This window comes from Piliocolobus tephrosceles, chromosome 20, assembly GCF_002776525.5.
Source record: "Piliocolobus tephrosceles isolate RC106 chromosome 20, ASM277652v3, whole genome shotgun sequence".
Lineage (NCBI taxonomy): Eukaryota > Metazoa > Chordata > Mammalia > Primates > Cercopithecidae > Piliocolobus > Piliocolobus tephrosceles.
The window spans coordinates 33,824,137-33,836,284 of NC_045453.1; the positions used below are offsets into that span (position 1 = coordinate 33,824,137).

Sequence of the window (12,148 nt, forward strand, 5' to 3'; positions counted from 1 at the left end):
GTCACACATTTGTCAGCTAATATGTTCCTTCCTATGCTTTGTTTTAATTTTTCAGAATGATTGTTTATGAACGAGGCCTTTGGTTTTGTCCATAACGAGGCTGGTTTGGTCTTTCTACCAATTCTTCACGGAAAACGATAATCCTCCTGATAGCATAATCATCACCGTAGCAACCGAAGGCAATGTCACCAACAGGATTATGACTTAAGAGCCCAGATTTGCATCTCACACCCACTACTTACGCACCAGGCGCCTCTGTGGATGCCACTCCACAGCCTCGTGTGTTAAGAGGCACACAAGAGCTGCCTGATTGGCTCCCAAGCTCAGAACCCGCAGCCAGGGGAAATCATAGCGAACTCTGAACCTGATGTGGCCCCGTCGGCATCACGTGCACACTCAGAGCAAAATGACCTGCTCTTCAGTGTGGTTTAGTTTAGTTCAGTTGTCCTGCCCACCCGCTCCTGACCCTCCCGCCGCTGAGGGGTGGTATTTGAAAGCACAGGTGAGTGCTTCATAGGTACCATGTGCATGATCGAATTCTGGGTTCCTCGATCTCATAACAGCTTGGGAAGAACAAATCAAAGGATGGATGCTCACCTGGGTTTGGATTCCTCCTTTAACCTTTGGCAAGTTACTTAACTGAGTAAATCCTCAATTTCCACCACGACAAAGGAAAGATGGGGTGTGACTATTATGTTTTTATTCCGGATTGAACTACTCAGTGTATTCACGAGGCCAGTGAAGGCAGCACAGGGAAGTTCGTGTGGGTTGGTGCTGTGCTCATCAAGTCCACAGACACCTTAGGGGTTGTCAGAGTATTATTGGGTCTTCTAGGTATCCCAGTGGTTTGGTTGGTGATTGCTCACCCATTTCTCAGATGGCAAAACTGAGGCTTAACAGAGTTTCCTGTGATTCTCCAGATCACACAGCTAAAAAGAGTAGAGTGATGGTTCAGATGTGGGCCTCCCAGCTCAAGTTCTGTGCTCTGGACCGAAAGTCAGGGTGACCCTGAAGGATGGGGCAGCTGTGCAGGCACAGGATAGGCCCATCCTGGAAGGCTCATTGGCTGAGGGAAAGAGGGTACAAGGGAAGTAATTCCCTTTCATCCATCCATCCCCTCTATTGCTCCTAAACTTCCCTTCCACCCCCAGCTTCTTTCCTTTCTTCTCCTTGGGACAGCAATGGCACAGAGTGGGCCGCCATCTCTTACTGCCCACTCAACCATTGCTGGGGACTGATTCTTTCAGCTCTACATAGAATTCAAGAGCTATATTTGGATCTGCTTCACAACAGTAATCCCCACAGCCTTAAAACATTCAAAATAAAAGTAAATTAATCATCCATCAGCATTTTACAGTACACTTATAATTTTTTATTCAAATGTTTAATATCATAAAACAAGCTTGGCTCATGGAGAAAACTTGATTTCATGAGAAGAAATTGCTCTCTTTTAAGTGAAAGTAAATACTCTTTAGGGCATCCCCAGAGAGGAAATGAAGATGAAGGAAGGTGGTCCCAAGTTGGCCAAATCTGGCAATTATTCTCTCAAAGACAGCAATGTGTCACAGCAAAATGCAACAATTCCCTCCAGTGACCGGTGGGACTGATTTATGAGCAAAAGCAAAGACATTGTTCCCCAAACAACCTTTGAGTTACTAACTCCCTGAGAGGGAAGACCAGAGAAGGAGAGGGACCCAGGAGGCTCAGGGGTGCAGACCAGCTCTGAGAAGGACCTGTCTGTCACCTTTCCTCAGGGTACTGTTACTTTGAATGGCAGATCACCATCACCTTCAAGCCCTGGTCTTGTTCTCTGATTGGTCATTCTTAGATAGAGATGGGCTGCCCATTAAGACCCATTGTTCTGACTCTGAAATGAAGGAGAATGAAGCAATTAACATCTTGGCAGTGGCCAGAATTAATCATGTTTGACCATTTTTATTTAAGTTCTCCCCGCAAATGCAGCACCGCAAGGCACTTATTAGTTCACACAAAGAGGCATCTCTGAACAGCAAACATTCAATTATTCCGATGTTTACTGTTGAGAAAACTACAAGAGAAAATATGCATTCAACAGACACATTCTGAAAGGTCTTATAAAAATGAGGCTATTTTCACAGTTTCTAAGGCATATCCTATAATTTTGTTTTTTAATCATTGCAACCTACTGGATTCAATATTAGATTCTTATTTCTACCTCTCCAAACCCTCATCATAGTCTTCTGGCCATTCAGCAAAATACATTACATTGCAAAGCTGAATGTAAGCATAGTCATCTTACATTCAGCTTTGCAAAGTCTTACCTCCACTGTCACCAAATTAGGGAGCACCTCAGATCAGGTTAAGGAGAAGTGACACATGAGATTTGTAGACTGTCTTCCTCACTCCCATGACCATAGTGGTCATGTGGTTGCATTGATTACCTGATTAATGGCCTCCTCGTATCCCTCTCCCACTGACTCTGGGCTCAGCCAGGTGACTTTCTATGGCCAATGGATGCTAACAAATGTGACCCGAGCCAAGTTCTGAAAAGATATTCACTCTCTTTGACCTCTGCCATCACCAAGAGAACATATTCAGGGTTGATTGACAGAAAAATAATCTAAAAGATATCTACAGGAGACTGGACTGGCCTCCAGAACCACTCTGGACCAGCAGCCCCCAACCAACATGCAGCTGACTATAGCACAGCGAGCCACCCCAGTAGAGGCAGCTGAGCCTGGCTCAGATCAGCAGAACTGCCCAGCCAATCCAAAACTCAAGGAAAAATAGTGAATGGTAATTCTTTCAAGCCATTCAGTGCTGGGATAATTTGTTATGTGGCACTATTGAGGCAATAGGTAGCTGATACAAACCTAACCCCAGTTGCCATTCGTTAAGCACATGTTATGTGTCAGGGATGGTGCCTGACACTTTACAGACTCAACTCTGATCTGCCCAATGATGCCACCATTCAGGTGTCATTATTCTCATGTATATAGATAAGGACACATGCCTGACATAGTAGAGTTTAGTAAGCATGTGAGGAGCTATGTTTGGACCCACAGCAGTCTCCTCTTCTCTCAAGTCACCTGCCTCCTCAGTGACAAGCTGCCCTGAATCCCTGGCTCTGGTGCCCCCCTCTGAGCATAAACAGGTTATCATGTGAATACCAACAACCTCATGTTGACCAGGAAGGACTAAGCCATGCCTCTGAAGTGCTGGCGTGTCACGTGGCCTGTCCTGGAAATGTTATATGGGCATGAGCAAAGCCCACCTTGAATGTCTAAAAATAAACATGGGCCAGGAGTTCCTATCTGCAGCCACTCATCAGCATTTTATCCTCCCAGCTCACCCACTCATCACACTGTGAAATGGGATTGCTCCAAACAAACCCATACAAGGCAGATGCCCAGCCCACCACGCATGCCCAATGATGGGGGAAACGAAGGTCACTCTCCCACAGCAGGCCTTCCACCTGAGATCACCCTCTTCTGGCATAAATAGAGTGTACCTGTGGTGGACTAAACTCATCCAACTCTCATTCTGAATGTCCTCCTGGCAGAAGCTGGCTACTCTTAGCTGAATTCTGCTTTGTTCCCTGATAGGCACTGGCCTGGATGCCATGAAAGGGCCAGGAGCTTGCCAGTCCTCCTCACTGTATCTGCGACTTGAAGCATGATAAGAAATACAACAAGTGTTTGTAGATGAATGAGTGGTCTAAATGTACATATGGGGAGTTTTACGAGCAATGCATCACAACTCTAGCACACACTTATTTACATCTATTAGTGTTTCTGGGCTTTGATTGCACTCTAGAATCATCTGAGCTGTTCTGAAAAACACAAATGCACAGCCCCCATCCTGGAGTAACAAAACATCCTGGGCTATTTGAAAGATTCCTGAGTAGAGCTGTTGCTTGAATTCTCTCTGGGTCAATCTGATGTGCAGCCAGAGTTGAAGGCTACCCTTCTCTCCTATTTCAATTTAAACACAGAATTTTAACCAACTCCTTTCTAACCCTCATGATGTGATATCATCTCTCCAGGGAGATTTTGCACAGTGTTCCCAGGAGAAGGCCCAGCAAAACTTGCGGCAAGAGGAAGTAAAAATCCTGCCCCTGCCCCTTCTATCCATGCCTGCAGCCGGCTGCACAAACTTGTTTTCCCTGCAGCTGCTTGCACATGTAATGGTTTCCAGGATAACCAGTGAGCTGGAACCAGTAAGATGTGGCTGGAGGAGGGGCTTCTCATCTGTAAGCTGGGGAGACTTGTGGCGCCTTACATGAATTCAGCTTCTTACCAGTCCCTGAAGGCCCTGGGATTTTCAAATCTGAGGCACAAGGTGGAAACCCGGCAGCACAAGGTGGGAACCCTCCGGCCCCCTCGCTGTTGTCCTCCATGAGCTCCTGGGCCCGTTAGTCTCAGAGCAAAACCACAGCTGGTGGGACTTAGTGGATTTTGAGAGCATGTTGATTATGAATATTGTCCCTTTCAGGCAAGTTAATGAAGCATCCAATTCACGCCAGCTTTTATCTGTCAGAGAAACACCAGCAAGCAAGGTAGAGACACCAAGCCAAACCCTGATGTATAAGTATGAACTTCATGTTAATTAGGAAACGGGAGAATGTGTGGGTTTCTCTAATGCAGACTCATGATATGAAGTCAGCTGACTCAAATGCTCTCAACCTGAGCTTAGGGTCATTTGTGTTAGCTCTAAGGTCATCTGAGGCAGACACATTGAACCTGACCTTGAGAGTATCCTTGACCACTTGACCAAGAGGCCAGAGACTCTACAAGTGTGCTCAGGCCGGACAGCTTCCTGTGCCTGGCAGGAAGACTCAAGATGCCAGCTTCTTCCCTAAACCATGTGAACTCATCAACATGCAACCATTTTAAACTATAAAAACAGCAATTTCAACTGAAACAGTGGACCATCGCCTATTTTACTGGAAATTTCTCCCTTAGAGTATGCTGGAAAGAGGATTGGGTGTAAGAGACCTGGCTGCAAGGCTCACCTCCACTAAGTGACCATAGATATTTTGGACACTAATGTACCATGAGTCACCTTATTCCTTCGGCCCACAGCTTCTTCATCTGGGAAAGGAAGACATTGGATTGTAAAGTAAGAATAACCCACATTTTTTAGCGTTTGCAATATGCTAGGCAATGTGCTAATTACTTAATTATCAAAGAGACAATTAACACTGAAAAGCAGTTATTAAGTAACTCTTCACCAACCCAGCAGGTGGAGACTGTCATTATTCCCATTTATCAGATTGGGTCATTGAGCTCAGGATGGTGCATGTGCTGCATCTGAAAGGCTGGGGTCTGGTGCTCACTTCTGGGCTGTTGATGACTGGGTTCAGATGCATCATTGTGCATCCCTTTCTTAGCAGAGGATTCCTTGCTGCTCTACTATAGACAATTTATTGCTTTACAGTCTTTTCACTGGAGACCTCACCGGCAGTGACATTCGTAGAAAGCAGTCTCTAAGCTGCAAAGCCCTGCCTGTCACCAGACCTACGTAGAGGGAATCTCACTTGCTTTATGATGTCCAGAGTGCTCCTTGTGTTGCCCTGTGGGTTTTATTTTCCTGTTGTCCACTGGATATGGCCTACTGGCATTTAGCATGAATTCCCAGCTCCTTCACAAGCTCTTCTTGGACTGCTAAGGTTGAAAAATTAAACAATACATTTTCTAGAATCTCTTTGTGGTGAACTGATAGAACGTGGTCCCCAATGATCCCCACCCCCTGGTATTCATGCCCCTGTGGAATCCTGCACCCCCATCAGTGTGAGGTGAGCTAGTGACATGTTCTAGCCAATAGGATGATGGGATGACATGTGTAATTAAGGGGATAAGATTTCACTTCCTTGATTAGCTTACAAGAGATTGTAACCTCCATCTTGCCAGTAGACTCTCTCTGGCTATCTCAGCTTCCAGGACACAAGCCCTCACATTGCGGAGTTCCCTGTGGTAAGGAACTGGAGTGGAGGGTGGCTCCATGCAACAGCCAGCAAGGAACTGAGGCCTCTGTCACCCCTGGAGCAACCGAGCTCACCAAGAACCCGAGTGAGCTTGGAAGCAGAGCTTTCCCCAGTTGAGCTTTCAGATGAGACCTCAGCCCCAGCTAAGGCACCATGATGGTAGCCACAGGAGGAATGGGACACAGCCAAGCCCACCTGGATCCCTGATCCACAGAAATCGATAAATGTGTGCCAAGTTTACTGTAATCTGTTAAGCAGGAATAGGTCACAAACATACCTTCACCCACAGATGAGATTGAGTTCGGTCAAGCAGAAAGACACTTCCCAGGGGGATATGGAAGAAATGAGTCCATCTCCTGGCTTCCCATGGCTGATTCTGCCAGCACCAGCACTTGTGTCAGGCCACCAACTGAGCAGGTGTGGAGAGGACATTACAGCCTCCATAGCTGCATGATACTGTCCGGGTGTCCTCATAGTTACAATGGTGGCAGCAGATTCCTGAGCCCCATTGCCCAACCAAGAGATCTCTGTTTTCATGTATTGTTGGGATCAATAGTTCCATGGCAGTCTCCTGATTCCTCACTTTCCTGATGGTGAAAGAAATGGCAGCTGCCTGGCAGGTCATTCTGCAGCACACACTCACTCTGCAAGGTGGCATGTCTCTGAATCCCCAGAGTCCACTTCTCCTTCCATCTGATAATTTCATGAGCACCTGATTCCCTGTATTCAGCCACTTTCACCTCAAGTAGTTTCTGTTTCCTGTGTGGAGCCCTAAAGTATCCACCTGGTATCTGGATTGTTTCCTAGAAAGTGAGGAAAGTCCTTCAATTTTCTCACCACAAACCTGAGTGCTTTTTCTCTGTGAGAATTCAAGAGACTTTGAATCTTGGCCAAACACAAATTAGACAACATAATCCTACCTCAAATACATATGGGGCTCTATCATTTACCAAGCTGTGCCATAGAACTCCTTTCTTTTACACCCTACACAACTTTATGAAGTGGGTGTACTTCCTCCCTTCGCCATTTTATAGATGAGAAAACTGTGTCTCAGAAGCAGAACATATGCTGACCAGCTGGGAATGACAGAGCCAGGACTCCACCCAGATTCTACACTAGCTTTAATGCTTTCTTCCCTCCATATGATGGCAGTTGCTGTGATTTATTATTCTTGTGACTTCACCAATGATGCCATGCTTAAACCCTCCAGCTTCTACAAACATGAACCACAAGGTGGAAATGGCCACTCAGTTTGACTTTTTGGACATTATTTTCTCAATCCTATCCCCAGGATGCTTACTTGACTGCTGTGTGAGAACTGGCTCATCCACTTGTGTTTGTTTTGTTTTGTTTTGTGTTTTTTTTTGTTTTGTTTTGTTTTTGAGGCAGGGTCTCACTCTGTTGCCCAGACTGGAGGGCAGTGGTGCAATCATGGCTCACTGCAGCCAAAACTTCCTGGGCTCAAGCAATTCTCCCACCTCAGTCTCCTGAGTAGCTGGAACTACAGAAGCATGCCACCACCCATGGTAAATTTTTGTGCTTTTTGTAGAGATGGAGTTTCACCATGTTGCCCAGGTTGGTTGTGATCTCCTAGGCTCAAGCAATCTGCCCACCTCAGTCTTGCAAAGTGCTGGGATTACAGGTGTGAGCCACCATGCCTGGCCCCATCCTCTTATTTATTTACAAATAATACAAGTGGGTGCTGGCAACAAGATCAGGGTGCTTCTGATCCTTCTCTCGCCAGGGTGAACAGATTTGGAGGCACGTGCACTGCCCAGCTCATCTTCTTCCTTTGCACACAGAGGGCATCCTCTAATGCAGCCCCATGTCCATGGAGCTGTGCTCATTCAGAGGAAGTGCCTTTCCTGAATTTATGTGTCCCAACTGTTGTTTTTCTCTAATTTTCCCAGTGTATTAGTCTGTTCTCACTCTGCTAATAAGAACATACCTGAGACTGGGTCATTGATAAAGGAGAGAGGTTTAATTGACTGACAGTTCCACATGGATGGGCAGGCCTCACAATCAGAGCTGAAGGTGAATGAGGAGCAAAGGCACATCTTACATGGCGGCAGGCAAGGGAGCTGGTGCAGGGGGACTCCCCTTTATCAAATCATCAAATCTCATGATACTTACTCACTATCACAAGAACAGCATGAGAAAGATCCACCCCCATGATTCAATTACATACCACTGCATCCCTCTCATGAACGTGGGAATTATGGGAGCTACAACACAGCCAAACCATATCAGCCAGTCTCCTATCAGCTCATGGCAGCCCTATCTAAGCTGAAGATACAGCTGTGAACAGAACATTTTGGAGCTCCTCAAGTAGTCTGTCCATCACCAAGAAGGCTTCCTAATGTCCTTGAGATCCATTTCAACACTTCAAACATTCTTTCTTCTGTAGAGTTCCTTCCTAGTCTGTATGTTCAAGAGACCAGAATTAAGAGCAACGGGCAGGCCAGACATGGTGGTTCACACTTGTAATCCTAGTACTTTGTGGGACTGAGGCCGGAAGATCACCTGAGCCCAGGAGTTTGAGATCCTGTCTCAACAATAAAAATTTAAAAATTGAGCATGGTGGTGCACCCTGAAATCCTAGCTACTTGGGAGACTGAGGCAGGAGGACTGCTTGAGTCTGAAAGGTCAACATTACAATGAATTATGACTATGCCACTGCACTCCAGCCTGGACAACAGAGTGAAATCTCATCTCAAAAAATAAAAATGAGCAATGAGTGGAAATGTCTGGGAGACAGATATAGGGGTGGGAGAAATGCCTGATTATTCAAGCTCACTGGAGAGCACCTTCTCTAAAATTAATAAGGCCCGATCTCCAGGGAAGACTAGGCAGAGCCTGGACACCGTGGAACAGTTCAGAAGGAAACAGCATGGTCTTTACAAGAAGCACCATCTTAGCCAGTGCCGTTCCGGGAATCCCCATAAGTCCCTCCTTCTCGACACTTTAGATCACCTTTCAGCACATTCACATGACCACTGGGTGGGGAATGTTCTCTAAATATTCATCTTCCAACTCTGACCTCATTCCATGGTTGCGATAGACAGGCCAAGTGCCTGAAGCCATGGTCCCCGGACCATTTTACCTTTTAGCTGATCTGCAACAGGAAGCAGGTGGACCAGCTCTTCGTCTCTGACCTCATTCCATGGTTGCGATAGACAGGCCAAATACCTAAAGCCGTGGTCCACAGACCATTTTACCTTTTAGCTGATCTGCGACAGGAAGCAGGTGGACCAGGAGACATCTGTTTCTTGTGTTTCTTGCAACCAGGCAAATGGTAAGTTGCAAAGATGGGAAAAAAGTTCATTTTTAAAGTAAAAGGCAATATGCTTCCTTGACTATATTGTGAACATTTTGTACGCTAGTGGGATGTAATTGGGTTTTCTAAACACCTTACCATCTGATTCAGACTCGGGAGGACTTTAAATAGACTTGAAATAAAAATTTCCAATTGTCTCTCAGAGCCCAAGCCCAGAAGCCTAATTACCTGCGGAAACTAATTGCTCCCATCTGAGCCTCCTGCTGGAACTCCCCACAAAGGGCATGAAAATGAGATGGGTCAGGAAAGTTGCAGGCCAGAGCCAGGAGCCCAGGAAAGCAAGACGTGCTCACAGAAGCCATGCACAGGCGAGAGCTTGTTAAGTAGCTTCTCTTTGAGCGGCTCCTCACTGAGCCAGCCAGAGAGAGAGAAGCCTTCTTCCTCTGAAGGTGCCTGGAATGACTCACAAATTTCATTGAAAGTGGCAGGAGGGAAGCAGGCTCTGGATAAAACGATGCACGCACACACACTTTGATCTCAATCAAGGCGCTCTACAAGGGGACCATGGTGACAACACTCGGAGAAGCTGACACCAAGGAGAACAATGCCCAGCTTCAGAATGGGAGCCCACCTTGCCTCCTCCCCCGGGTTGCTGCGGAGAAGTTTTGTTAGAAGGCTCACATCTGCACCTGAGTGTGGGCAGCATCCAAGGGTCACAGTCTGTATCCCCAGGGGACATGTTGAACTGTAACAGTTTTTCTTAGCACCTGCGCCGGCTCCCCACTCCACTTCCCTGCTTGTCTGTTGGGCTCCAGTCTCATAGAAACCCCTCTCTGTGTGTGATGGAGCTGCAGAAGAAGAAATGGGTCCTCCTGCAGAATGAGTTCCCAAACGCAGCACCAATGCTTTCCGTTCTTCACATCCCGCTTCCAACAGTCAGCAGATGTCGTCAGCACGACTGGATCAAGACTCTGAACCCTTCTCCCATTCCACTTTCCCACTCGCAGGCAGGCCACCATCATACTCGACCAAGACAATGGCAGCCGTGGATGCTGTGGTATTCCCATGATCCTGATGAGCCAACCACTGTGGTTTTAATGGCTCCGTCTTCCATTGGCTACATCTATCTGTCATCTGTTTGTCTATCTAAATATTTTATATGTATGCAAAATGACTGCTATTTTACATATATACATATGGATGTGCATATATGCATATTTGCATGTACGTGTGTGTGTGTGTGTGTGTGTGTGTGTGTGTGTGTATGAGCCTATATAAATATTTTAACAGTTGTGTTGGTAAAAAGACAAACACAGTCCAGACAGGATTGTATTCCTTTGCTTCTGTTTTTGTTTGTTTGTTTTTATTGAGACAGGATCTTGATCTGTTGCCCAGGCTGGAGTGCAGTGCTGTGATCATGGTTCACTGCAGCCTCATCCTCCTGGGCTCAAGCAATCCTTCGACCTCAGCCTCCTGAGTAGCTGGGACTACAGGTATGCACCACCACATCTAGCTATTTATTTTTTATTATTTTTTGAGGAGATGGGATCTTGCTATGTTGCCCAGGCGAGTCTCAAACTCCTGGGCTTAAGAGATCCTCCTGCCTTGGCCTCCCAAAGTATTGGGATTACAGGCAGAAGCCACCTCACTCAGCCCTTTCGCTTTTTCTGATTTTAAAGGGAATTAAAATAGCCCCTGAAATCCAGTGGGGTCTGGACACTGAGCCTAAAAGAAAAGGTGCTCAAACCGCAGAGACTACCCCCTGAGCCTCCTGCCTCCACCGTGCAGCCCCACACTGCTGGTTCTCTGTTCAAAGCATGTGTGGTCCTTTGGGAGGACAAGTCCTCGTCTCAAGCATGTTATTCCTCTGTTCTAAGCCTGACCATGGCTTCCATGGTGCTCAAAATTGAATCCCGGTGCCTGACCTGGCCCAGGCCACCTGGTCTCTCAGGGAGCATTCTGGCTCTCATGCTCCGGTGATTGGATCCAATTGAGCCACACGTGCCCCTTTGCTGCTTCCCAAGCACATTGTCCATTCTCTCGCCCCAGGGCCTTTGCACTTGCTGGTCTCTCCAGTTTGCAGAGAGGTTCCTTCATCCCCCTGCAGTCAGGCCTCTGCTCAGACACCACAACATCAGAGGAACTTCTGAGCACTGACCTGGTAGCATCCTGCTCACCACCACCTGACCCTTACCCCACTGCATCTCTTCAGGACATTTTTACCACTTTGTTCATTGAGTGTCTATTTCTTCTGACCTGAGTTCAAGTAAAGATTCAATCTCTGTACCCAGGTGCCTAGAATCCTGCCTGGCACACCAAGGCAATCTCCAATACTACTAGTTGGCTCCATGGTTAAGTAAATGACTGCCCACCCCTGGTGCTACATGAGATGAATTTAGGTGATAAAATGGATAAATGTATTCATCACATGAATTAATTTTAATTTGTACCAGGAAAAATATATATTTATATACAACTCTTTGATAAGGATCAAGTTCCCCTTTGAAGGCCTGGGTGCTGAAACAGCAAGTAATGATTTTACATTTCTGTGGAAGGGGAAGTAAAATTTATGGAATTAACAAATGCAGCATGCCCACCTGCACCAGGCTCACAAAAAGGGATGCCACAGGCAGCACAGAGCTGAGCAAGGAGCCCCTGCAAACCTCCAGAAGAGGTCTGGCTCCATCTGAACTGCAGCCCAGGGTGGCTTGCTGCATCCTGCAGTGTTGCTGTGTGGCTCTAACTCAAGGGCTTCACTGATGACTGAACCTTTCATAATCTCATTTCTTCCCAGGGAAGACACTAAAACAGGCAACACATGTTCCTCCCTTTGCAGCAGCCCCAGAGAGGCCTCATAAGCCCTCCGGGCCTATTCTCCCTTTTAAAAAGCACCCAAACCACTCCAG

At 46.6% G+C, this 12,148-nt stretch overlaps 1 long non-coding RNA gene across 1 annotated transcript; it reads left to right on the top strand.

The window, feature by feature from the left end:
- The first annotated feature begins 235 nt into the window (after positions 1–235).
- On the top strand, positions 236–1,349 carry LOC111555649. Its single transcript, XR_002735585.1, has 2 exons — positions 236–502; positions 1,152–1,349. It is a non-coding gene; the product is annotated as an uncharacterized LOC111555649 (long non-coding RNA).
- The last annotated feature ends 10,799 nt before the right edge of the window (positions 1,350–12,148 follow it).